A 26131-nucleotide genomic window follows, 5' to 3' on the forward strand; every position below is an offset into this window, starting at 1 on the left:
GCAAGCGCTCTACCACTGAGCTACAGCCCCAGCTCTTTTTTTTTTTTGTATTTTATTTAGAGAGTCCCACTGAGTTATTTAGGGCCTCACCATTGCTGAGGCTGGCTTTGAACTCAGCAATCCTCCTACCTCAGCCTCCTAAATCGCAGGGATTACAGCGTGCACCACTGTGCCCAGCTTTTATTTCCTTTTTAACTGAAGAATTTAGTGGGGGCTATTTCATTGTATCTGGGATGTATCTCACTTATTCCTTTGTAATTACTTTCAAATTTTATTCCTTTTGTGCCAGATTATACTCTGAATGACACTGATCCTCTAGAATTTGAATCAGTGCCATGGTCAGTTTTTGTGAATTTTCCTCGTTTGCATCTTCTGCATTTTAGATATAATGTTATTTCTATATCTCTTAGTTTAAGTTTGTTAACCATGTTATTCAAGTATTCTGTATTTTGGCTCGTTTCTGCCTGATTTATCAGAGGTGTTAAAATTCTCTGTTCACAGTGGTTGACTTGTCTATCTCACCAAAGATCAGTTTCAAGTATGTTAATGAATATATTAATATAGTTAATTATTTATAATTTGCTGAGAATATAATTTCCCCTTGGTCCTTTATAACATTTTGTACTTATGTTCTACTTTTTCTAATATTAAAATTGCTATCTTGCATTTACTTTGTGTCATATCCCCTTAACCTATCTTTTTCCACATTTTAATTTTCAGTTACATAAATGCTCACACCTGTTGGGAAGGAGAGTAGAAATAGAAAATAATCCCCACTACTAGGTCTACCCCTTTTTCTAAGAAAATCCTCGCCCTCTATCTTTGCTTACACTCACATAGAAGGTGAAGGCAAAGGATGTTGTTCCCTCCCCCAGAAGTCCTCAATAACTGCATTTGCACCTTTCTAGGATGTGTGGATAGGTTGCCCGCAATCCTCACCCAAACTCTGACCTCGATTTGTGCTACAAGTGTGGACACACAGGGTCATCTCCTCACAATCACAGACCTGTACAGCCAGTGCTACCATCCACAAAGGCCACATGTTGGACGTTCAGAGAGGGCAACAAGATAACAGAAGAATGCTCTACACTCCACAAAAAGTGACCTAAGCAAGAACATTTTTATGGAATCGGTGGAAGAGAGAAAAAGAAATAAAACAAGATGATATTGAGGTGCTGGCAGAGTCACTAAGGGAATAGTGGAGTCCCCAGGGAGGTGGGATGGAGTAAAGGAGGCCTTTTGCTTTTACAATGAACACAAAGAGTGTGTTTGCATGCTCTTGGAAATTATTTAATGGAGATGGGCAAACTGACAATGCAGGAGAAAGGCATGGATTCCAGTTCCCTGAAGCAACTATATTTGATAGGAGAAGAGAAAGTGAAAGGCAGGGGATGGATTGGTGAGCCTGCGGTTTGGTGATGGGTGTTTTGGTCCCCTCTGGGAGGCTTAACTAGAGGGATCTGAGAAGTTATCTGATAGCGGGGAGACATGCCCTCTTGGAGATTGCTTAGGAGTGTGAAGTGCTCTTTCTGCGTATGTGGTCAAGGGTTCCAACAGAAACGCATCAGGCCGGCTGGTGACGTTTCTCCAGAGGCCTTGGAGGAGAATGGTCGGGCTCATCCAGCTGGGTTTCCTCAGGTGAGCGCAATGCAGAGCAAGCTGAAGGCACGGCGCAGGTACACTCGTCCACGTGCACTGGGGTGCAGCGAGTGATGACTCCGGGGAAGTGCAGAGTGTGAGTCCGAAGCGGACCCGCAGGCTACAAGCAGAGGTGCAGAGTAGGTGGGTCTCGGCGCGCTTTTTTTCTCGGTGTCGGAACCCCGCAGACGAAATGGTGTGCTGTCGCGGAGAGCTTCCGCGGTTTCATCTCCTTCTTATTGCTAGAAATGCAAGTTAAATACGACTTCTAGAAATGAATGTAGCAAAAGGGAGCATTATTAGAAAGGCTGTAACCGAGAAAAAATGATAGACAAGAAGAAAATGGTAAGGAGCAGTTCGATTTGGAGGACGCGAGATATTTTAGCAAGGCTACCTTTCCAGAGTCGAGGAAGGGGGAAATTTCAGATGCAGGGAGCCCAGCATGGTGCGCACAAGTGAAATCATACCAAATACAGAACGGGACGCGCCAGGGGTTACCCACCACCAGCTGAGAAGCGCCGGAAGCACCGGGGCCGGGCGGGTTCAGTGAGCGCAGGTGCAACTGGAGTCGCGCGGCGCTGGGGGCGGGGTCTGGAGCGGGGCGGTGCCAGGACCAGCTCCCGGCATGCCACGCGCCAGCGCAAGCGCAGTGCTGCCAGGCGGGGCGCCCCCTGGCGGCGGCGGCGGCGGCGGTGCGGGGGCGGAGCCGGAGGCGGGGGGTTGCGCTTGGTGACGGGGGACGCGGGGCCGCAGCGCACTGGGCCGGCCGCAGCGGAGGAGGACTCGGACCGCGGGTGGCTGTGGCGGCGGCGGCCCGGTAGCCGCGGAAAGATTGGGCGCGGCGCGCGGCCCAGGATGAAGGGCCGTGGCGGCGCGGCCCGTGTGCAGCCGGCCGGTGAGAACGCGGGTGGTGGGCGGCGCGGCCGGGAAGATGGCGGAGAGGTTGCGCTGCGGCCCGGCGTCCGGGCCCGGGCGGAGGCCCCGGCAGGCCGGCGCAAGGAATTCGGTCCTGCAGAGACCGAAGAGGCGCGAGGGGCCGGGCGGGAGGTGCCGAAGCCGCGGGTCGGGCCGCGAGGGGACGAGGCACACGCCGCGGGGTGTGAGGGTGGGTGTGAGTCCGCGAATGTGCCCGGCCCGGGCGTGCGTGAGTGTGCCCCTGTTCGAGGATGGGCATTCTAAGTGTGAGGGGCGGGAATATGGTTGTGAGTGAGCCGGATCTAGGGGTCGGAGTGAATGCTTGTGTGCCCCTGCTCGAGGATAGCGATGAGTGTGAGAATGCATGGCCGGAGGGTGGTTGTGATTGTGCCCGGCTTGAGGGCGGGTGTGTGTGTGTGCCTGACTGAGGACAGGTGTGAGTGCGTGGGCCCCCAGCAGGACAGGTGTGAGCGCATGTGTGCCTGGCCCTGGACAGGTGTGAGTGCGTGTCCCTGACCAGAGGATGGGTGTGAATGTGCCCAGCACGAGGACAGGTGTGAGTGTGTGTGTGCTCCGGCTGCAGACAGTGTGAGTGCATGTTTGCCAGGCTCAGGGACAGGTGTGAGTGCATGTGTGCCCGGCCTGGGGACTGGTGTGAGTGCATGTGTGCCCGGCCCGAGGACAGGTGTGAGTGTGAAGGTGCTCTTCCTGAGCGGGACGACATCCCATTCCTCCGGGTGAGGTCGGATGGGACCAGGTGGTGGCCGCCGGGCGGGGTTCGAGCGGGCATTGGCTGCGACCCCGATCGGGCTTTGTCCTCCGGGCCCGGGGAGTCGGTGGGCGTCTCCAGGCCGGGTCATGGCTGCCTGCGCGTGGCGTGCCTGGGTTCCGTGGCCGGCCTCTGCGGCAGGGGCGGCTTGCCCTTTCCGGGGTCTCTGGAGCTGGAGCTTCCTCGGCACATCACGAGGGCCGGCGTGGTGTGGGTGGGGGCCAAGAGCCTGTAGTCCGGGCCAGGACATCTTTATTTTAAAACGTGCAGCCGGCTCCAGGCGCGGCAGCTGTGGGTGTGTTCCATGCTGCTGCTCCTCACCGCAGCTGCTGTGGGCGCTGCGCAGCCTTCAGCGGCAAAAATGCGGCTGGACCCCCTCCCCCTTCAGTGTTGCGGGGGTTTGACCAAGCCTCCAGTGACCTCTGCAGAAAAACCTACAGTTGCAAGGCTTCGGTTCCTCCCTTGGTGCAGACAATACGGACGTTTGTCTTTGAAAGCCAGGGAGGGGAATTGAGCATTGCGTCCTGAGTGCCTTCTGGAAACAGCAGGTGGTTCTGTGGGCTGCTTCTCTTTCACAATGAGCCTGGGGAGAGAGGAAGAGTGATGGAGGTTTGACGGGACAGCCCAGGATCCATTCATTCCTTAAGCCATCCTGGATGCCCTACTGCTGGAAGGAATGAGAGGCGCCTCCCTCCTGCGCTTGGTCTAGTGAGCTGGGGAAGAAGGGACAAGAGGGTTTTTCTGGAGCCAGACTGACCGCTTTTGAGTCGTGACTCTTCGTTTACTGGCTCTGTGGTTTTAGGCAAGTACTCTTTGGCTTTGGTTCTTCAGCTGTAAAATGGGTATGCTAAGTAGTACTGGCTCCGGAGACTTGTTGTGAGTGAACTAAAACTTGCAAAACCCGTTGTCCCTGGCACTTGTATTTTAAAAAGCTAGGGATTGTTCTTACAGCCAAGGTTCTGGCCTGGCAGGGTTAGGTGTGGGTGGGATTGGGTGCTACAGGATGCATGTGCTGGATCATGGGCTCTTCAGTTATCCCCAGCACTATTGGTAGATAGTGTAGTATTAAACGAGTTTGAAATCGGGGTCTATTGCTTCTTCCACAAACAAGCTGAGATTATATTAGGAAAAACAGATTTTTATAAAGGTAAAAGAAGGAATCTTGTGTACTTACGTAAGTTATTATATAGAACTGTTTTTAAAAATATCTTCAGAGAAAGAGTGCATCTAATGAACTATCTTGGAATACCATGGAACTTTCTGTCCTTGGTTAGGTAGGATTGTTCCTGGGTAAGGTCCAGAGGACTGAGTCAAACCTCCAAAGCCATGTTGCTCTCCACAGAGTTGCTTTAGTGTAGCTCCTTAAAATAAACCTTAGGTGACCATGAGGATGTGTAACATAATGAAAACTTGAATTACCAGCACAGTGATGTTCTTCTTTCCTCAAACTGTTGGAATAAGTGAAGAGTTGCTTTAGAGCAAAGTGGGGAGAAGCCATATGTTTTCCAAGGAGATGACTGTCCTTAGATCTGATCATCTCTTTCCTCTGTATCTTAGATATATTCATTTTTCTTTTTGGTCCCGGGGATTGCCCCCAGGGGTGCTTTACCACTGAGCTACATCCCCAGCTTTTTTATTTAGTTTTTTTTTTTTTTTTAGTTTTCAATTTAATTATGGCCCACAGGAGACTGCCTCCCTGTTTTGTCAATAAAGTTCATTGAAACAGCTACATTGCTTGTTTTTGTATCGTCAGAGGCTGCTTTGGCAAATTGAATAGTTGTGACAGGCTGTGTGGCCTGCAAAACCTGAACCCTCCACATCCGGTCCAGTCACAGGATAAGCATGCTTCAGAGATTCTGGAGGGAGGTGGCTGCTAGGCTTTGACTGCAAGGAGGCAACACAGGCAGAAAATGTTTTAGATTTAGGAGCAAAGGAAAGAAGGTGGTTTATATGTGGTTTAAAGTTTGTATAAGTTTAAAGTTTGTATAAGAAATAGTGGGAAGGCTGAGGATGTGGCTCAAGCGGTAGCGCGCTCGCCTGGCATGCGTGCGGCCCGGGTTCGATCCTCAGCACCACATACAAAGATGTTGTGTCCGCCGAAAACTAAAAAATAAGTATTAAAAAATTCCCCCCACCCTCTCTCTTTAAAAAAAAAAAGAAATAGTGGGAGATGAGGATGATGATAGAAAGATCTCTGCATTTAGGTTGATGACTTCAGATTTTAATATTCTAGCTAATAAAGAACCATCACAGGGATGTGAACAGGGACTTTCCTGATGAGCAGTGACAGGTGGGGTGGCCTAGAGAGGAATCAGTCCAGATCAGGGTTTTGGGACAGGTTTCTCTGGACAGTAGTAGCACATTGCCACTGTGTATTATGTGACTTCATCTTATTTCCTGCATACATTCCATTTGCTTGTGATTTTGCTTCGAGACCCAGGACCAATGCTTATGTGGGACATGCTTGTTTTTATGGCATGAGGAAACTCAGTTTCTCATCAGATTTCATCTTGAATTGGCAGCTCAGCTTCTATGAGCTACAGAATGCAGAGCCCTCTTGCAGGCAAGAGATTAATGTGTACTGGAGATAATACCATGATCCTCACCCCAGCCCCTAGCCCTCCACAAAAATGATTGAGCCTGCTTCCTGCCATCTGGGTGGCCTCACATGGATGGGAGTTAAGGTACAGCTAAATAGCTCTCCTCAGCCTAGGACACAGGAGTCTCTGAGGCTTCTCAGACTCAGGACCTGCTCTTTGGGCCTTATCCTCTGGTGCTCTGGAACTTCAGTTTGTTTGAGGCTGCTGGAAGCCTGGCTTCCTGATCTGTGTTCTCCCTTTGGCTTTGAACCCCTCACTTTCTTTTCCACATAGTTGCTCAGGTGACATGTGCTAAGCCATGGTCTCACCCAGGTATTTGGCAATATCTGGTGATGCTTTTGGTTTCCTTTACTAGGAGTGTGAGACCAGGGGTGCTGATAACTCCTACAGCCCAGGGTGGCACCCAGCTTCCCCAGAGCCTCCTAGACTGTACTCCAGAACCCCATGTGTTCTTGACCTGCTCTAACTTCAGTGATGCAGCTTTGTTGAGGCACTGGGCCAAGCCTTGCTTGGTGTTTCTTCCTTCAAAACAAGCAAAGCTCATGTGGCTCCTTCAGATCTTTGACCCTGGCTGAGGCAGCATCAGCAGGAGTCCTTCCCCACCTCCTTCAGCACCCATTTCTGTACCTCCCATCTCCTGTGGGCTCTGGGTGGTGGTTTTGGTCCCTGCACAGCCACACCTGTCTCTGCCTGGTCTGGGAATTCCTTGAGGATAGCATATACATATATTCTTGATGTCTTGTTGTATGTTGCCTTTAACATCAATAAAGATGGGTGGGCTTGAGCTGGGTGCTGTAGTGCATGCCTGTGATCTCAGTGGTTTAGGAGACTGAGGCAGGAGGATCGACAGTTCAAAGCCAGCCTTAACAATTTAGTGAGGCCTAAGGCAACTCAGTGAGACTCTGTCTCTAAATAAAATATAGAAAATGCTTGGTGATATGGCCCCGTGGTTAAGCCATATCCCCAGGCTTGGTACCCTGGGTTCAATACCCGGTACCAAAAGACAGATGGATGGGTTTGGGCTGATGAGTGCCCAGAAAGAATGGTCAACAAGCCCGGGAGTTATTTTCTCCATTTTGGCTGCATCCAACTGACTATGGTTTCTCTCATCTTATGTTTCCTAAGTATAAATTGTTTGATTCTCAACAGATTTGCTTTATTATTGATTCCTGAAAGTTTTAATTTTATATCTTTTTGAACAGATGATATGTTCACATGGTGCAAAAGCACAAAGGGTGCTCAGCAGAGCTTCCTTCCTTTCTCCCCAGAGCCTGGCTCCCTGGAGACCTGTCTGGACCAGCTTTTCCTATCTCCTTCTGGAGATACTTTGTAACTCTATAGGCAAGCATGTGTTCTTTTTTTCCTATCCTTTTAAAAACCTTTATGACCCTTGCCTTTTTCAACTGTGTTTGAGAGGTCATTTTTCAGTACTTTCTTTTCCATGGCTGTGCCTTCTTCTTATCTAACCAGCTCCTGCTAGTGAACATTATGTTTTGTGCAGATAGAAATGAGGTTGCAGGTACAGCATTTTAAGTGTGTGGATGTGCCTCTTGATGCACTCCTAGAAATATTACTTATGTCTTCAGTCGTTTGTTTCATGACATTAGGTTTGCTCTTGTCCCTGAATGTCTTTAACTCTGTACTTCCTTTGGTCATATATTTCTCCCAATTATCTATCTCTGCATTTTAAATACTAAAGTAGGTCTAAACAAATGAGTTTCTCTCTTGGAAATCAGTCACCTCTTTTTATATATATATATTTTGGTTTTAGGTGGATACAATATCTTTATTTTTATGTGGTGCTGAGGATCGAACCCAGTGTCTCACACGTGCTAGGCAAGCACTCTACCACTTGAGCCACAACCCCAGCCCGAAATCAGTCACCTTTTATGTGTTCTTATGGCTAAGAGACAGGAAAACATATGTCCACCCAGAATATTGTCCATGCATATTCACAGAAACAACCACCAACAAGTGGAAACCATCCATGTATTATCCAAAGGCCCAGTGAGGTGACACCCGTTATCCCAGCTACTTGGGAAAGTGAAGTGGTGGGAGGATGCTTGAGCCCATGAGTTTTAACTAGCCTGGGCAACACAGCAAGACCCCATATCAAACCAAAAACAAGCGGTGTGCAGTGGCGCACATCTGTAATCCCAGTGTCTCAGGAGGCTGAGGCAGAAGACTCACGAGTTCAAAACCAACCTCAGCAAAAGTGAGGCACTAGGCAACTCAGTCAGACCCTGTCTCTAAATAAAATATAAAATAGTGCTGGGGATGTGGCTCAGTGGTTGAGTGCCCCCCTAAGTTCACTCCCTGGAACCTCCCTCCAAAAAACCCCCAAAACAACAAACTAGGATTATAGGTATCCACCACCATGCTCAGGAGCCCAAAAACTCTCACGTGAAGTTGACAAGGCCAGACCTCTGATGGAGTACACAGTGGACAGTGCTCACACCCCATGGCAGCTGCGCAGGCAGTATCCACCACAAAACAATACAAATGTCACCAGTATGAGAGTGGATGAACAACATGTGATTATATCCATAGGATGGAATATTACTTGGCAATAAAAGAAATGAATTATTGGTTTGTTTGCATCATGAATGAACATTGAAAATACTGTGCTGAGTCCAAAAAAAAAAAAAAAAAAAAGGAAAACCAGACACAACTGGTCACGGTGGCACACATCTGAGCACAGTGGCATACACCTGTAATCTTAGTGACTCAGGAAGCTGAGATAAGAGGATTGCAAGTTTGAGGCCATCCTCAGCAACTTAGGCCCTAAGCAACTTATTGAGACCTTGTCTCAAAATAAAACAAAAAGGGCTGGGGATGTGGCTCAGTGGAATAGTGGTCCTAGGTTCAATTCCCAATACCAAAACCAAAACAAAAAAACCCCAAACAACCAGACATGTTGTATCATTACATTTATATGAAATTTCCAGTAGATCCATAGAAAAAAATAGTAGATTAATGGTTGCCACAAGCTGTGGGAATTATAGTTAAGAGGAGTAGAGTTTCTAGGGTATTGAAAATGTCCTAAAATTGGCATGATACAGCTTGCCCATGTCTGTGAATAGAACAAAACTGTACACTTTCAATGGGTGAATTGTGTGTGAGTTACATCTCAGTGAAACTGTTAACAAAAAGAGTAAGGGCTGGGGATAAAGCTCAGTTGGTAGAGTGCTTGCCTTCATGCACTAGGCCCTGGTTCGATCCCCAGCACTAAAACACAAAAGCAAAAACAAAGGTAAGCAAGATTTTTCAGAAGGGAGTGTTTCATGGTGGGAGATGAAGGCTGGGTGGGGACCACAGAGGGCTGTGGTGGGGGGCTGTGATGTGGACTCAGTCTTGGGTACTGAGATGAGACCCGGGGCCCCAGCAGGCACTGCAGCAGCTGCCACGCAGGTGGGACAGAGCCTTGAGTTACACTTGGACTCCATCAAGGGCTAGTTGTGTCGTTGATTGTAGATACATCACTGACTGACTACATCCTGCTCTGTCTGCAGGCTAGACATCTGTGCTATCTTCTGTCCAGGGTCATTGTGTAGTTGAAGCTCGACCAAGTTTCGGAGGACTCTGTAAATTACTGGGGGTTATATATAATGTTTTAAAGAGTTAAAACATGGGGCTAGGGTTGTGGCTCAGTGGTAGAGCACTTGCCTAGCATATGTGAGGCACTGGGTTCGATCCCTAGCACCACAAGTAAATAAATAAAAAATAAAGGTACATCGACAACTAAAAAATATTTTTAAAAAAGGAGTTAAAACATTAGTTTTACGAGTAAGAGGCTGATGAGCCAATAGTACTTTTTCTGCCCTCTTGCAGGCTGGTTTGAGACAAACACCAGATGTAGTGAGGTGTGGCAGGGACCCCTGAAGCCCAGGTGCTGGGCACGGGCACGGGCACCGACCCCCTGCCTGGCCCAGGCATTCAGTTCTTTTTCCTTTTTTGCCATGCTTCTTTTCCCTTTTTCTGCTTTTTCTTTGGACTGTTTCTTTAAGCTACTGAAGTCCCCGGCACTAATCAGATAGGGTGACTGGTGCTTCCTTTGTGCATTAGCTTCACAGAAATGTTTCCTGTTGCAGCCCCCTCCACCATTCCCTGGGACGTCTTGCTGGCCAGCGTCTTCTTACCAGGCATCAAGATTGTGCTGAAATCTGCACGGGTGCATCTCTCCACCCCACAGGCCGCATGTTATGCCTGGCACTGGAATGTTCCCTTCTGGAGCTCCTGCTCACTCTCATTATAATGGCTTCACTAATCACAGCGAAGCAGCTTCTGAAACCAGAGAGTTCGCAGCAGTGGTGCTGGCCTTTTACCTTGTGTTGGAATCCAGCTGCATCCTGGCATTTCTGCTTTTTCTGACCAGAAGTGCTAGAAGCAGCCTAAAGCTCAGAGGAATAATGCTGTGGGTCCCAGAGACCCTCATGTGGGACCTTCCCAGGGATGCATAGGAACCACAAATGGCTTCTGGGAACAGTGTGGGGCTTCCTGCCCAAGGCCCTGGACTATAGAACGCTTCTCCATTGGTTTGGCAGGGCTCCACTGCCTGGCTGGTTCTGTGCTTGCCAGGCCCACCCTTTCTCACCCGACTCTCATTATCTCCTGTCCTGCTGTGTGCTCCTGACATGGAGGAGACACACAAAGCCTCTGCTGGGGGACACAGGAGCAAGTGCTCACACCCCATGGCAACAGTGTGGGCAGCATCCGGGGATCTGTGACAGCAGGCCCTGGGGGAAGTTGTATAACTCAGAAGTTGTGGACCCTTAGCTGGTCTTCTAGAGAGAGGAGTCTTGTTGAGGAAGGAAGCTGTTCACCAGGCCCAGAAGAGGCAGCTGTGGGATGCTGCCAGGGTAAGGAGAAGATAAGCAGACACCCAGGGAATCAGGTGGGCTGTTGTCAGCATGTAGAATAGGGCTGTCTCCTATTCTATTTTGGTTGTTGATGGACCTTTCTTTTTATTCATTTATTTATGTGCAGTGCTGAGAATTGAACCCAGTGCCTCATACATGCCAGGCAGATGCTGTACCACTGAGCCACAAACCCAGCCCTATCTTTAAAATTTTAAAAATTGCTTTTAAAAAATTATAGTGCATGCATTAAGAAAACAAAAAACAATGTCCTTTGTGAAGAGATGAGGAACAAAGAAATTTTGATTTTACCCCATCCTCTAAGTTTGCCAGTTTTGGGGGATATAGGAATCCCTAGCATTTTAGAAATATGAGAGGAGGTCGAGAAGAGCTGTGAAAATGATTCCCTGAATGGCTGGCACCATCAGCCCGTCTGTGGTTTGAACATTGCCTTACCAGAAGATGCCATGTAGTCTAGAAAAATTGTCTTGAAGATAAATGGTGCCCACTGTGGCTGCTGGCCTTGTTGTGATCTGGTGTGTGTGTGTTCAGACACCATTCTAAGTACTTCCTTGGTTTTAGCAAATCTATGACTGACCTGTCTACATGGTGGATGTTCTTAGTCATGTTCACAGATAGAGCATGTAGGGCTGGAGAGGGCTGTGACCCATGCAGGCACTTAGCTGGTGGCAGAACCCGATCCATGTCCACTCAGTCACACCTTCTCGCATGTGTTGTCACCTCCCTGAGCTCAGGGTATAAACACATAGTTGTCAATGCTTAGTGTGTCCACACAGACATACAGTGAGACAGTGCAGTGAGGAGGGCAGGCCAGCCCTTGCCCTCACTGTGCTTAGAGGTCAGTGCTGCAGCAACATGGAGACAGCTAGGGCCAGGTGGGCCTTGTTCACAAAGTCCATGAATTTGAATGGAGATGAGCAGGTAGAGGAGGGAAACCACCTGTGGAGAGGGGAGTCTAGGCTGAGGAGACAGCAGTACAAACCATCCAGCTGGAGCTGTGTAGCAGCCAAGTGTGAAGGCTTGGGCATTGTGTGTAGGGGTGACCAGGAGGGCACCATAGGAGTGGGCAGCATAGGAGTGAAGACAGCAATCTAGGTGGGGGGCTCCTCCAAAGTGGTAATGAGCTAATAGGATGTTGGAACCCAGAGACCATTTCTAACCTTTTCTTCATTAATTTTTATTGACTTTTGTGGACATGTTGGGATTTCCTGGTAGAATTGCAGGTAGACTGATTTGCAAGACAGTGAGGAGTTGTTGGGGTGTGTCATGATCAAACCTCTGAGTAGGGAGTCATTGTCATAGAGACAGGAGCAAGCTGTGGGCCTGAGGGAGACCTCCAGGGCAGGGATGTAGGTAGAGAAGGGGGTCCACCTAGATATGGGCCTCCTGCAGGTCCAGGAGCCAGGAAGGAGGCTATGGTACTCAGAGGCCAAGTGAGGAAGGTTAATCAAGGGAGGAGGGAGAGTGCATGGTGGATAATGGAGAGAAAGGAGTGGTCCAAGGAGGATAGTGGAGACGAGGGAGCAACCTGAGGCAAGTAATGAGAAGGAGGGAGTGGTCTGATCCACTGGTGAGGTCAGACAAGCAGGATGGGGAACTGCCATTGGACTTGTAGATCATCGTTGATCTACATCGGAGGTGTAAGGGAGTGAGGGGAATAAAAGTACTTTTGGAGTGGGGTTAAGAGAAAATGGGACAGAAGAAATCAGAAGTATTAAGACAGACTCCTTTTTTTAAATATTTATTTTTTAGTTATAGGTGAACACAATGTCTTTATTTTACTTTATGTGGTGCTGAGGATCAAACCCAGTGCCTCATGCATGCCAGGAAGCACTCTACCTCTGAGCCACAACCCAGCCCCAAGACAGACACCTTTTTGAAGGGCGTTTGAAGGGCAGTAGGTCACCAGAGTATTTCTTCACATATATATATTTTTAAGATGCAAGAAATGGTAGCTGGTTGTGTGCTGATAGGACCAATCCTGGAGAGAGGAAGAAGTGGTAAAGGAGGAAACAAAGTCTTACTGGAGGCTGGCTGGGTGGCAGGCAGGTAGTGGTCATATGCTAGTCCACAGCAGTCTGTGGGAGTCCTCTGTTTGTTTTTTTTTTTTTTTCTCAGAGAAGGAAGCAAACTAAGCATTGGAGGGAGTAGCAGACAGAAAAGGTGAGAAATGGGCCAGGAAGGGTGTGAACCATGAGCTAATGCAGGCTTGGTGGGGATTAAGGAGAGACTGGCCAGCTGTGTTTTCCTTTGAGTATTTAGTTGCAGGCATGGAAAAGGGGAGCTCTCGGTTGGCCAGGTAAGCCTGGCCGAGGGAGCTGGAACATAAGGGAGTGAGAGGTAAAAACCCAGAGACCTGTAAAGGGGCCTGCATTTCTGCTGGCCTGGCTGGAGGGTTAGGGTAAGGAAGAGCCGGTGAGGGGATGGGATTTCACCATCAGAGCTTTGAGAGCCTTAAGTGGTACATGTGGGGCGACCTCATCTGATCATTCCTGTGGGAAGACAGTGTGAGCTTGTGTGATGGGGGCCATGGTGGTCCAGGAGTGAGATGATAGCAGACCCCTGTGTTTTCTCTCTTCTGTAGTTCAGATTTATCCATTCCCTTTTTTTTTTTTCCTTGTGGTGCTGGGGATTGAACCCAGGGCCTTGTGCAAGCAAGGGAAGCACTCTACCCCAAGAATGCCAGGTGTGCAGCCACAGACTGCATCATTCTTGGCACTGGGCTATGGTGGAAGCCCTGGAGATGATACCCCTGGGGAGGTGGTGTGTAGAGACAAGGCCTTGATGACAACACAGAGGGCTTTGGAGCTGGAAATGCAGGGCAGGAGCAAGGAGGAATGCTAGCCAGAGTCAGCATTCATTCTGAGATGTCTTAAATGGTTTTATTGAGATTATAATATGTATGCCAAAAATTCACCTAACCAAAAATTTGATGCTTTTTAGAAAATTTACAGAGTTATGCAATCATTACCACTGTAAAATTTGAAAGCATTTTCATAACCCCAGAGAGATTCTGTGTGTTCACTTCCAGCCCAATGCAGGCAATCACAAACCACTTCTGTCTGCATATTTGCCTTTTCTGTGAGTGGAATCCTATAAGATTGGCCTTTTGTTGTCTGACTCTTTTGCTTTAGTGTTTATTCCATTGTACTGCTAAAGTGTCCAACGAGCATGTTCACCATGTTTTGTACCTATGGTCTGGTTAACGAGCTTCGGTTGTTTAATGAGAACTGTGCATGTACATGTCTGCACATAGATGAAACAGGGTCGTGCTAAGTTGTCCAGACTGGCTTTGAGCTTGTGATCCTCCAGCCTCAGCCTCTTAAGTAGCAGGGATTACAGGCTGCACCATTGCATCTGTCTTGTCATTTCTCTTCTTTCTCATTTCTCTTGGGTAGATTCCAAGGAGTAGAACTGCAAGCCGAATGGAAAATGCATGTCTAACCTCTGAAGAAACCACTGAACTGCTTCCCCATCTTGCTTTCACAGCAGGTCCCAGCATCCGTTCCCCCACCCCAGCAGTGCTCACCTGATTTGGGATTCCAGCCCTCTTAGTGGGTGTGAGGGGGTGGGTGTCTGGGTGTGGGTTTGACTTCGAGTTTCCTGATGATCAGTGATATTGAGCATCTTTTCATTCACCTGTTGTTCATTCATGTATTTTCTTTGGAGAGATGCCAATTGAGATCCTTTGCTCAGTCTTTAAAAGGGTTTCTTTTTTTTTTTTTTCTTGTTATTGAGTTGTAACAGTTTTTTTTTATGTATTTTTTAGTTTTCGGTGGACACAACATCTTTTATTTTTTATTTTTATTTTTTTTTATTTTTATGTGGTGCTGAGGATCGAACCCAGCACCCTACGCATGCCAGGCGAGCGCACTACCACTTGAGCCACATCCCCAGCCCTGTAACAGTTTTTCATATGTTGTAAATGCAAGTTCTTTGTCAGATGCATGATTTGTAGAATTTTTTTTTTTTTTCCTGTCTGTGGCTTATTTTTTTTTTTTCCCTTAATTTCCTTTCCTCTCCTCTCTCTTTTTTTTTTTTTTTTTCATGGTACTGGGGATTATCCAGGGATTCTACCTCTGAGCTACATATTCAGCCCTTTTTATTTTGACAGGGTCGTGCTAAGTTGTCCAGACTGGCTTTGAGCTTGTGATCCTCCTGCCTCAGCCTCTTAAGTAGCAGGGATTACAGGCTGCACCATTGCATCTGTCTTCTTGTCATTTTCTTTCTTTCTTTGTACCAGGGATTGAACTCAGGGGTGCTTAACCACTGAGCCACATCCCTGGGTCTTTTTATTTTTAATTTTTGAGACGGAGTCTCACTGAGTGTTGCTGATACTGGCCTTGAGCTTGCACTTTTCTTGCCTCAGACTCCCAGGTTTTTTGTTTTCTTAGTGGTACACTTTAAGGCACAAAAGTTTTGAGTTTTGGTAAAGTTTATTTTATCTATTACACCCTCTATCACATCTGCCTTGGGTGTTGCATATGAGAAGTCTTGGCCCTTGAGAATACTGAGAGCCAGTTTCTGTACTCGGTTTAGCAACATGGAAGTTGCTGGTGATGTCAGCAGTGCAGGGATATGCTCAGTAGTGTAGGGTCGCAGCCTCAGTGAAAGGTGAGGTGGAATCCTGTGGTGGCGACAGGGACACCTGGGCAGAGGGTGAGGGAGCCCTGTCTGGATTAATGTCTTTAAGATGGAGGAGACAGGAATGTTTTTTAAATGCTGACAGGAAGGGAGAGGCAAGGAATAACTGATAGCATAAGCTTTCAAGGAAGGAGGAAGTCATTTGTGTGGGTTTTCTTTTTTTTTAATATTTATTTTTTAGATGGACACAATATCTTTATTTTATTTTTACATGGTGCTGAGGATCGAACCCAGTGCCTCATGCATGCTAGGCAAGCGCTCTACTACTGAGCTACAACCCCAGCCCATTGTGTCAATTTTCTATTGCTTCCATAACAAGTTACCACAAATTTAGCAGCTTCAGACGGTACAGCCCTGTCCTGCAAGTTTTGTAGGCAGGGTGTCTCTGAGGGTGTTCTGTGCCTTTGGGGTTAGGTGTGCAGATGCTGTGAACCAACAGTGAGGAGGCTTGTGCCATCCTCCATGACGGCTGCGGTGGTGACCATGTGATGTGTGCCTGTGGGGTTGCCAGCAGGATGTGACTGTGCTCGATGCACCTATTTCCCTGCCTGAGGACACATGCTTGATGCCTGTATGCCTTGGGTCCCTGTAAGGCCAGCTGTCTGTGGCAGGATCTGGGGTGAATCCCAAGTCAGCTTTTCTCCGGTTCACCTGCCAAGCACAAACCCAGAACCTTGGCTCTCATCTTGGGCTCTGCTTTTTTCTTTTTGGTACTGGGAATTGATCCCAGACGTGCTTAACCACTGAGCTACATCCCCATGCCTTTTTATTTTTTATTTCAAGACAGAGTCTTGCCAAATTGCTTAGGGCCTCGCTGAATTGCTGAGGCTGGCCTCAAACCTGGAATCCTTCTGTCTCAGCCTCCTGAATCTTGGACTCTACTTTTGGAAAAGCCCTATGAAGACTGAGTATAAGCAGCAGGGGACCAGGTCCTGGTGGTCTTCCTTAGCAGACTTGGACTTGCCAGTGGCCTCAGATAGTGTCCAGGCAGATGTGCTTTCAGATGCACTCAGTGCATTTCCCACTTAACAATATTTCAGTCCAGGATGAGCTCATAAGGGACTTAAGCCATGGCAAGGGAAGGAGTAGCTGTGGTTCCTCCCCCGAAAATCTCTGCCCCCATAAGGCCAGATACTGTGCTTAAAGCTCAGCAGTCTGTGTAGTTTTGTGCCTGTGACCCTGTGATGGAGACTAACCCTTTGGGTCATGTTTGAAAAGCTGCTCCCAGAGGGGTGCCCACACACAGGCATCTTGGTCTGGGAACTGGCTTCCCTGCTGGGTTAGGAAGGAGTCTTCAGAGCCCCTGCCTCCATCTGATACTCAGTAACCTCACTTAAAGACGAGATGGGTACTGTGGTGCACGCCTGTAATCCAGCGAGTCAGGAGGCTGAGGCAGGAGGATCGCGTGTTCAAAGCCAGCCTGAGCAACTTAGCAAGGCCCTAAGCAACTCAGTGAGACCCTGTTTCTAAATAAAACATAACATAAAAAATATGAGAAAGACAAACAGCAAGTCAGTACAGATGAAGAGTGAGGGCACCCCAGTGTTTCTGCCCATCTCCTCAGGCTTGATGGAAACAGCCAGCCACATGGAAGTTGTTGATGTCTGAAGCAAAAAGGTGGCTGGTTGCAGCAGCATTTTGAGGGGTGCTCGTCTCCACACCGGCCACCTGGCCTGTCCTACCAATCAGGGTGGAGTGGTGCTCTGGGAGTGCCTGAGAAGGGCAGTGGTCTTGGGAGAGCCACATCCCCAGCCCTGCTGTGGGTAATTTTTAAAGAAAGCACATTGGCTCCAGGTAAGGGTTTCTGACTGGACACAGGCAAATGCTTTCTCTCCCCAAAACTGCTAAATGAATGCTAAACTGATATTTTAAAACTTCACATGGGATGGTCAAAGTGGGAGAAGAGACAAGAGTGATGGAGTTCTGGAAGCTAGAATGCAGACAAGAGAGTGGCAGTTCACTTAGCGTATCTGAGGAAGCCAGATCATGTGCTGGCACTGAGGGAAGCAGATGATGGGTTCCACCTGTGCTGCAGAACCATCAGAATTCTTCAGCATCAAGCTGGGTGTGGTGGAGTGGCACACGCCTGTGTTCCCAGTGGCTGGGGAGGCTGAGGCAGGAGGGTTGCAAGTTGGAGGCCAGCCTCAGCAACTTAGTGAGGCCCTAAAGCAACTTAGTGAGATGTGCTGGGACTGGGAATGTGGCTCAGTGGAAGAGTGCTCCTAGGTTCAATCCCCAGTACCACCCCCTACCACCCCACCCCCCCCCCCAACAAAGTCACAAACATGGGAGGTACAAGGGATGTAAAAACCACAAAGGTAAACAGAAGACAAGGTGTTAACAAGAGTGATCAAGAAGGTTTGAGATGATCTTGGAGAACCTCTAGAAACAAACAGTTGTTGCGTCCCATGACTGAACATCAAGGTCACTTCAGGTGATCTGGGCTGCACAAAATAATCACACAGAGACAGAGAAATACCTTTTTCTTTGGGTCTTGTGACGGCTCCTCTGACCTTAGGGGTCCATGGAAAGAGAGTGAGGAGCACGTGCTGAACCCTTTTATTGGGGAGAAGCCATTCAAATGAGGCAAGGGGTAGGATTTCAAAGGAACGGTTGAGTGTAACTCAGCCCCTGCTGGTGACACCTACACCTGGAGCCATGCCTCATTATCAGAGCTGGGCAGTGCCCAAGTCACTGCTACGTGCACTGCCATGACAGACTAAGGCAACAATTGGTCAGAAGCTGGTATTTCAGGACTTAAGGGTGTTTGCATCCAGGGCAGCTCCCGACAAACAATAGTTGAAACTTATAAAAACTTCCCACCAATAAGGCTGGGGTATACTCAGTGGTAGAACACGAGCCTTAGTACACGCAAGGCCCTGGGTTCCACCCAGCACTGCAGAAAACAAAGTTCCACCAATAGGCTTAGTGTCCAGGTGCTCATGGTTGAGAGACTAGAAGACATTTGTCAAGAACACAGCAAAGATGGTTGATAAGATGGGAAAATGACAGTGAAGTTGGTTGAAATGAGGAAGATTGGATGTACGACTTTAAGATACATTTGATTTCAGCCCCAGAAGGGAAAAATAGAATGGAAAAGAGGTAATATTTGAAGATCTGTCAGCTTCAGAATATTATAGAACTGGTAAGAGATTTGAATCCATAGGTGGTGAAATTATAGCTTACAGTTATCCCCTTGTTCCGTGAGGATACTGTCCAAGTCCCCCAGAGATGCTGAAAATGCAGATAGCACCGCGCCTCATCTATATGCTATGTTTTCTCTTATACCTACATACATAGTCTAGTATCGTCCCTCTAACTAGCTTGTGTCATTCACTGTGGCCATGCCTTTATAGTTTGAGGTGCACCAGCAAAACTAGCATGACTTTCTTTTTCCTTCACCACAATTCCTTGGGTAGATTTGTTTGTACTATAGCTGTTAGCAAGCTCAGCACTCAGTTTTCTCTCTTTCCTCATGTTGTGAACTTTGACCTTTTCACTTAAAGGAAGCATTTTACAACTTCTGTTTGGCTCAACTGAATCACCAGTGTCACTGCTCCTGCTTTGAGGGCCATTAACATGGTTCTTACTGCAGCACAGCCTCCCAGAGCTGACTGTTGAAGCCATGACTGGTCTTTTCAACTTGCCTGAAATACCGCCCTTTTTAATTATGCCAGAAAGTGAAGCCGGTGGCCTTTGGGCACTTGTGGCAGTGGGAGCAGCAGTAGTTGCTTCCCAGAGCCTCTGCAGGGGAGTCAGTTCATGCTACACTGCAGACTCATACTTTTATGATTACTGCACTTAAAGCTACAAATTTTGAAAGTATTCTACTAGCAAACTGTACAAACAGTTGAATACTGGCAGTTATCACACCATCCAACAGGAACCAATTAAACTCATTTGTTCCAATATCTGAAAGACTCCTGGCAGTGCACGTGGAGTCTGCCTTCCCAGTACTTTGCCCATGACAGTGGAGCTGTCTGATGGCTCTTGTGTTGTCTGGGGTACTCTGTAGAGCTCCTGGGCCACAGCTACCTGGCAGGTTTTCTGGGCTGCTCACACAGCGCCATCAACCTTGGTGGCATTGTCACCAAAAATCAGGATTCAGTGAAAGTTCAGAGGTGACAAGTCTGTGTGCATTCCAGGGAAGGACTCTGGGAGAGGTTGAGCCAAGACAACACCATAGGATGGGTAGGTTTCACTGGCAGGGTGAGCTCCTGGTCCTTCCTTGAGTTTTGGGCCTTGTGCTCAGATGTTATGGGTATGAGTGCACTTAGCTGGTAATCGCCAGCCACAGGGCTTTGCTTAGCTCTACTGGCACCCACAGCAACCCTTAGCTGTTGAAGTAGGTAGGGATGGCTCCTTGATCCCATGGCTGGTGCCATGGGGCAGTGCTAATGATGCATGTTCACCCCAGGCCTATGCTCACCCTGTTGTACCAGGCACTAGGACAATTGATTTGGGACCAGAATCTGACAAACCAGAGTCTGTATAGAATAGTCTTAGAGTAGCAACAAGGGCAGCCGTCACATTTCCACAAGGAGCTCTAGCTCTGTAATGAAGTTGAACTTCTATCTGTCTGTCTGTCTGTCTATCTATCTATCTATCTGGTGCTAAGGATCGAACCCAGTGCTTCACACATGCGAGGCAAGCGCTCAACCCCAGAGCTACAGCCCCAGCCTGAAGCTGAACTTTTAAGGGCTGGGGATGCGACTCAGTGGTACAACACTGGCCTAGTATGCCTGAGGCATTGGGTCCAAGCTCCAGCCCCTCAAAAAAAGAAAAAAAAAAAAAATCAAGTTGAACTTTGAAAGGTGAATCTGCCACTGAAGGTGAAGGTGGGCAGGAACTACTAGAGGTAGCTGAGAGTTATTGTGCTGACTTCACACCTGCCTGTTTTTTATTATTGAAAAAGAATGAAGGTAAGAAAAATGATCCTGAGAATTGAGTTAGCTTTCCAAATGCTGTGGCATTTAGGACAGATAACAGATCAAGAGTGATGGATAGCCCTGTGACCATGTTGGGGTCTCTCCCTGGTGGTTATGCTGGGGAGAGCCAGCTGAGGGGGCTGTGGCAGGCAGCAGAGCTGGGTTGGGCTGAATGTGAGGGATGAGCTGGTAAGAGTACTAGTCCACTGTAGTTTGGTGGGGCCTGTGGTGCCCTCCAGGACCAGGTTCCAAGGCAGTGGGAAGACCTGTGGGAAAGGATCTGGCCTCCTGGAGGAGGACACAGTCCTGGGCAGTGTAGAAGGAAGCTGCATGTTCTCTTAAGGCAAGATAGAAGTGATTGCTGCCTTGGCTAGTGGACATTCCTGGTGACCAAACTGCTCTTGAGCTAGATCACAGACATATTTGTAAGGCCACACCTGAGCATAAGTCCTAGATAGACTTATGGTTGGGCTGCTCTGGCCCAAGGCATTTGCATGTTTTGTTTCTTCTCTCCGTCACTTGGATGAGATATTCTGCTTTCCCTTCTCTGGGCTTCTTCCCTTAGAATGCTCTCAGCACAACGGAGGCATGCAGTATGTGTGTTCATGTACCTTCTTTTCATTTCATGTGGAGAAGCAGCTGCTTCTGTTGTGTGCTGATTCCAGATTCAATTTAAAACTCAATGATTCTGATTTTTCTGTTATAATATTTCATGGTATGAAGCAGTACTCTAACCAAAGCATGATTTGAACATGAACTTGATGATATTGATAGTTCACTAAAATGCTTTTAAGCTTCAAATCAGAAGTGACTGGTTTTTGAAATGCTAAGCTTCATGAAGAACTTCCTGGGTTGGATATATAGCTCACATCTTAAATGAAAAGTAAGTAAAGGGGCTGGGGTTATAGCTCAGTAGTAGGGTGCTTGCCTAGCATGTGTAAGCACTGGGTTTGATCCTCAACAACACATAAAAATAAATAAATAAAACAAAGGTATATTAAAAAAGGAAGTAAAAAATATTGTGATTAGGAAACATGATTGCCAGAGTAGAGTATTGTTGCTTCTTTCTTTTCTCTTTGAATTTCTAATGCTTGGGATTAGATTTGTGAGAAATATGCCCAAGAGTTACACAGGCATCAGTGGCTCTTCTTTCAGCTCCTGAGGCCCTGCCACACAGGCCTGGGCTCAGCACTGACTATCTGGGCTGTCATGTGGCCTTCCCACATGTAGCCCAGCACCGGGGTCCTCATCCAGCACCCGGGTTCCCCCTGAGGAGATGGTCCTCTGTAGAGCATGTCTGGATGGAGGGCAGTGGTCCAGCCAGCTGTCTATGAGAGACAGAGGTACCCGCCACCAAAATTCTCTGGTGTACATGAGAGTGGGAGACATGGCTGTGGACCTGGGCCTAGGCTGGGCTCTGCTGTACCATGTGCCCAGACGCCTCACTTTGCTGGCTTTGAGGGGACAAGTCTGTGCTCTCACTGGAACTTGTAGCCCCTGTATATGCTCAGGCTGCCAGACAGAGGCAGTGCAAGCACAAGTGAGTGCTGAGATTGTGGTGGAGTGTGGTGGGTTGCTGCAGCCAGAAGAGGCCTGGGCCAGGGCCAGCCATGGCTGCAGGCATTTTAAAAAAGATGACGGGGTTGGATATCGATGGAACAGCATCAGGTCTCTGGAGGCCAGATGGCCAGGAGGCAGAATCCTGCAGGGGAAGGACAAGAGCCAGCTTGCACAACTCAGGGCACCATCCAGGGCTCCAGATCAGTGGTTTTTGTTCCCCAAAGTGGAGGCTAGAAGACAGGGTTGGTCAAAGGCTGTCAGTGATTGGAAGTCTGAATCCTCTCCCTGGCATCCTTGTGTTGACAGCTGTCCCCCATGTGAATTTTTTCTCTAGAGACAGGTTCCAGGGAAAAGGGAGGTATTGGTAGTGGTCTCTGGTCCAGTTGAGGGGTGGAATCCTGTGCCCAGAACCCTGGCAGCCAGGCCTTTCTCTCTGTACTGGGTTCTGCAATCATCCCAGAAAGAAATAGAGGTCTTAACCAGTGGGCCCAAGAGATGGTATAGCCACACTGCAAGGACCAGACACACCACATCTCAGAGATGTGAAATCCAGCTTCCAACAGGACAGACTGCCTCACTTCCCAGAGATGGACTGTTCAGGGAGATGAATGTCAAAAGTCACAGGAGAGTCCTCAGGGTGAGAGCCTGTCCACCCATGAAGTGAGCAGGGTGCTGTGAAAGGCAGGAGAGCAGGAATGGGAAACCAGGAAGATGGCCCTTGCAGAAAGACAGGTAGGAAGGAGTATGGGTCCATCCCTGTTTCTGGAACAAAGACTTCAGCCCCAGTGACAGGAATACAGTAGGTGTCCCTCACAGTCTGGGAGCTAGAAGTCCACAGTGTTGGCCCTGTCCTCCGTGCTGCGTTCCGTGTCCTCGAGTGGCAGAGTATGTGGACGGTGGAGTCCTTGGGACTTAACCAGGGCCCACCTTTGCACACCATCATGTTGGGTTTAGGTTCTAGCATGTGGATTTTGGAGGATGCAATACCTACAGGTTTATTTAGGATGGAAGGGAAGGTAACCTTCCTCTGAGCTGGCAGCTGCCCTTCAGTGGGAGGTGGTTCCTGCAGATAGGGTGTTCCATCAACTCTCAGGGCTCCTCAGATCTGAGAGCTGCCTTATGCCTTTTTTTTTGGGGGGGGGGGGGCTGGGGCACCGGGAATTGAACTCAGGGGCACTCAACCACTGAGCCACATCCCCAGCCCTATTTTGTGTTTTATTTAGAGACAGGGTCTCACTGAGTTGCTTAGGGCCTTGCTTTTGCTGAGGCTGGCTTTGAACTCCTGATCCTCCTGCCTCAGCCTCCCAAGCCACTGGGATTCCAGATGTGTGCCATTGTGCCCAGCTGCTTTATGCCTTTGTTGGGACCAAAGCTGCTTGGTTCACCCGAGACTGCTGCTGTTTCTTGCCTGGTACTGCCTGTCTTCCTTTCCCATTTGGCAATATTCTCATGACAGCAGGTTTCTTATTTAGGGCCCTGGTCCTCTCATTGCTGTCAGTCCATGTATTGGGAGGTGTTTTGTCTGTCCTGTCTGCCCACTTGCCTGGTTCATTCTTTGTCCCCGAGACTGACTCAGGCACTTGGGTGGGGAGCCTGGCTGAGGGGTGGCTTCAGCCCTTTGACATTTGTTGAGAGCTTCGTGCTTTGGGGTGTGGTCAGTTGCACAGTTTCAGAAATTTCCCATGGGCAGTTGAAGGAATCAGTGTTTCCTCCCTCTGATGCAGTATTCTGCATGCCCACCAGAGAAAGCCTGGCTGAGTGTGTTGTCTCCCTGCAACAGCACACGTTAACTGTCCCATGCCTCCTCCTCTGTGCACGTTGCCTTCTGTGCTGTGACGCTGTGCACCAGGTCCAGAGGCACCCATCCACTGCGTTGCTGAAGCCTTCTGTCAGCACTGAGGGAGCCACACAGCAGTTCCATTTCTGGCTTTCTGAATTTCATGCCTTTATGTGTTATTATCTTTAAAATTTTATTTGTTTTGTTTTTAGTTATCAATGAATCTTTATTTTATTTATTTATATGCAATGTTGAGAATCAAACATAGTGCCTTACGTATGCTAGGCAAATTGTCTACCACTGCACTATGACCTGAGCACCACTGTTTATTTTTGGTGGGGATGGAACCCAGGGGCACTCTGCCAGTGAGCCACATCCTAACCCCTTTTGTTTTTTATGTTGAGACAGGATCTCATTAAGTTGCCAAGGGCCTTGCTAAATTGCTGAGCCTGGCTTTGAACTTGTGATCCTCCTGGCTCAAAGTCCTGAGCAGCCGGGATTACAGGTGTGCACCACCATGCCCAGTTCATGCCCTGCATTTTAGATGTGTCTCCTCTAAGAACACAAAGTCTTGCATCATTTAAGGAGGGGGACGTTCTGAGAAGTTTTCCGTGAAGTAACCTTGTTGTGTGGACATTAAGAGTGAACCTAGGGGCAGGGTTGTGGCTCAGTGGTAGAGCACTTGACTAGTACATGAGGTTCGATCCTCAGCACCACATAAAAAAATTAATTAATTAGATAAAGGTATAAAAAATGCAATAACATTTTTAAAAAAGAAAGAAAAAAGAGTGAGCCTTGATGGGGTGGATGGCTACAGAGTCACCCAGTCCCGTGGGACTGCTGTTCTGGGTGTTGTGCGGCACATGACTGCATCTGGATCTTTTCTCTTTTTTTATTAGTCATTTTATTTATTTTAATTAGGTATATAAGACAGTAGAATGCATTTTGATTCATTGTATACAATTGCAGCACAACTTTTCATTTCTCTGGCTGTACACGATGTAGCGATGTAGCGTCATACCCCATGTGCAGTCATACATGTACCTGGGGTAAATGATTCCACCATCTTTCCTGCCCCCATGCATCTGGATCTTTGAAGGTCTCGCCTGACAGCCTCTGTCTTTACCAGACCCCCCTGGTCCATTTATATTTATTAGGATTGTAATACTGTGCTTGAATTTATTTAGGTAGGTAGTTGTCAGTGGATTATTTGTTTATTTATTTGTGGTGCTGAGAATCAAACCCAGGGTCTCACACATGCCAGGCAAGTGCTCTACCACTGAGCCACAACCCCAGCCCCTTGAATTTATTTTTGCTATCTTACTTTGTACTGTCCTGTCATTTTGGGGACAGTTCGCTTTCCTTTTTTGGCCTCTCAGTTATTTTTTGTTTATTTTATTTCTGTTGTGTATTAGAATTTGCTCACTCATCTCCAGTATGGTTACAAGTGGATGTTTTAACATGCAGAACCCATTTATCAAAATCTAAAATTCATCTACATTTTTGCCCTCCTTAAATACCTGAGGCTTTAGAACCTTTGTGCCCGGCTATGTGCGTCCCATGGCAGGTCCTGCCTGTCTGAGCTCCAGCCGTCACCGTGTTCACCTACCTGACTTTCAGGAGTCTTGAGGGCGGGATGTGGCTCTCCTTCCAGCCCACCATAGACCCTCTGAGGTCTGGCTTCTGCGGGTTCCTCTGTGGATTTCTTTTTCCCCTGCTTTCATGCAATCTGTACACACAGCTCAAGGTCAGCTGCTGGTCCAGGCCCTCAGAGGCCACACTCTGGTCCCTCCCTTTCTCCAGGTTCCTGCTTTCCTTAATCTTTGCTCTCTTGAGTTCTGAACATTCTTGGTAACTTATCAGTGGATTTTCTGTGTCACTGGAGGAGCATCCAAGGAGGTTCCCCAAAGGGGAGAGAGGGACCTAATTTGGCCTGGGTAGGCTCTTGACTTCTTACAGAAAATAATTTTGGGCACATTAGAGTTCAGTGAAAGAAAGCAGTGGGACAGTGTATGCACTTAGCAAGAGGGAGTATGCATGTGAGAGGGGGAGATCTGCTTTCAGGGTCTTGGGCTCCTCTTTTATAGGGAGCTTTGAGGAATGGCATGGCATTCCAGGTAGTGCCAGGTAGTGACCCCAGCTTCCACAGGTCTCTCTTGTCCCTGGTATTTTCAGATGCTGTTCAGTTTCCCGGGTTTTCCCCTGGAGAGTGGGAAGGGCCACAAAGATGGTCTTGGCCTTTGACTTCCCAGCCCAGCCTGGGGCACAGGGGCCACCCCAGTGAATGAAACTACAGGGATTCCTGCTGGTCAGTGGCAGGGCTCCTTTCCTGTCCTAACAGTCACCATCAAACCAGTACCTGGTGTCCACATTGCAGGAATTGATGTTTGGGAGGTGCCAGGGCAGCTGGGAGCAGCCTGGAC

General features: G+C 48.2%; 1 protein-coding gene and 1 long non-coding RNA gene across 4 annotated transcripts in view; one reads left to right on the forward strand and one right to left on the reverse strand.

Annotated features, from left to right (window-relative positions):
- Positions 1-1268: 1268 nt before the first annotated feature.
- On the reverse strand, positions 1269-2227 carry LOC114105616 (uncharacterized). The gene is made up of 2 exons (XR_003585052.3): positions 2033-2227; positions 1269-1906 (listed from the first exon to the last, which is right to left on the reverse strand). It is a non-coding gene; the product is annotated as an uncharacterized lncRNA (long non-coding RNA).
- Positions 2228-2401: 174 nt separating this feature from the next.
- Arhgap39 (Rho GTPase activating protein 39) overlaps positions 2402-26131 on the forward strand; it is a 72747-nt gene continuing 49017 nt past the window's right edge. For all 3 annotated transcript variants that reach the window (XM_071602011.1, XM_071602013.1, XM_071602014.1), the window contains exon 1: positions 2402-2533. The gene's annotated coding sequence lies outside the window, so the exon portion shown is untranslated. The remainder of the gene's footprint in view (positions 2534-26131) is intronic.

The sequence above is a fragment of the Marmota flaviventris genome, chromosome 15, assembly GCF_047511675.1.
Source record: "Marmota flaviventris isolate mMarFla1 chromosome 15, mMarFla1.hap1, whole genome shotgun sequence".
NCBI classification, from domain to species: domain Eukaryota; kingdom Metazoa; phylum Chordata; class Mammalia; order Rodentia; family Sciuridae; genus Marmota; species Marmota flaviventris.